Source organism: Cyprinodon variegatus, unplaced genomic scaffold (genome assembly GCF_000732505.1).
Source record: "Cyprinodon variegatus isolate N-32 unplaced genomic scaffold, C_variegatus-1.0 Scaffold2474, whole genome shotgun sequence".
In the NCBI taxonomy this organism is placed as follows: Eukaryota; Metazoa; Chordata; class Actinopteri; order Cyprinodontiformes; family Cyprinodontidae; genus Cyprinodon; species Cyprinodon variegatus.
Window position 1 is genome coordinate 23717 of NW_015152927.1, and position 1672 is coordinate 25388.

Here is a 1672-nt window from a genome sequence, read left to right on the forward strand (position 1 = left end):
TAATAACTTTAATCTCTTTTGTAAATCACACGCAACATATTTTTCTCTATAGATCATAGATGAGCTGTGCTCTGATTGATTGGTTTACAACGAGCCAAGCTGCTGAGCAAAGACGCATCATAGCAACAAGCACTCACTCACTGAAACATCAGATTGTTGATATGGTAGGGGGACCAGACGGCCTCTTTTTCATACCTAAAGAAATGTCCGGGATTTTGGTCGCCTACAGCTCAGCAGAACCGAGCCGTCAGCTCCAGGGCTGGTCAGGGAACCCCGGCAGACGGGGGCAGGGAGCCAGCGGGGGAAGGAGCGACCGATCCCGACCCGGTGACCGGACACCAGCGGCCCCGAAGCATACCGTCACCGGGTCGGGTTCGGTCGCTCCTTCCCCCGCTGGCTCCCTGCCCCCGTCTGCCAGGGTTCCCTGACCAGCGAACTCACGGCTCGGTTCGAATGCTCCAGTCAGCGGCCCCCCCTTTTCAGAAACCCAAACCTGGTCACCATAGATATGCTAGCATTGCTATCAACAGCTTAGCGACAGAATCATCCTTCCAGCCTGCGGTTGTGACGGCCTCACGGTGGGAACAGCCCCTCCCTCGATTCAGTAAAAGGAGTTTAGCAAATCCTGCTTTGAACTTTCCAACATTTTGAAAGCTGTATTCAGTAAAATGATGCTGAGCATCAAACTCTGCAAGGATCCTCTGATAGACAGAAATAATCCATGCCTGTCGAGTCTTTGGATCCTTGGGAAGACTGAAAATGTTCCCCTTCCTCCATGCAGCCTGGAACGCTGCCTTTCCTCCCGTGGTTCTGCCTCATTATAGAGAAACTTCCTGCTTTGTGATTCTTCTAGAAGTAAATTCAACTTTAGGCTAAACAGCTAAACTGTCTTCCATTGACCTCTATTCATGTTCTGGGCCTGTGTTATATTACTTATACACATATAAATATATATATAAAATAGTATTATATAACACGCCCGTGAACCAGTGGTCTGGATCTACATTTCAGGGCGGGATAAAAGTCCAGGCCAAACCAAATAAGGCAACATCAATGAGTTTACATCAACTCGATGCTTCTCAGCCGAGGATCAGTTTCCTGGAAACAGAAGTTTAGATGTTGATGATATCAGCTCATAATGTGAAGCTAAACTTGTGCTAATTAATACCTGAAGTGGAATAAAAACAACCCAGATCCTAACGAACCAGGCCGATCCTGGACCGGCTCCTGGCCCTGATCCTGGACCGGCTCCTGGCCCGGCCCCTGGCCCTGATCCTGGACCGGTTCCTGCCCCAGCTTCTGGACCAGATCCTGCTCTGCTCCACTTCAGACTGCGTGCTCCAGAGGATCCTAACAATGAATCCAGATTCTGGTTCTTTATCGGTTCTGATCCGTTTTATTCCGAGCTGCTGGTGTTTAACAGCAGAACTTAATGACCAAACCAGGGACCCGTGAACCTTAACAGAACCAGGGACCCCTGACCCACAACAGAACCAGGGACCCCTGACCCACAACAAAACCAGGGACCTGGCTTCTGGACCGGATCCTGCTCTGCTCTAGTTCAGACTGCGTGCTCCAGAGGATCCTAACAATGAATCCAGATTCTGGTTCTTTATCGGTTCTGATCCGTTTTATTCCGAGCTTCTGGTGTTTAACAGCAGAACTTAATGAC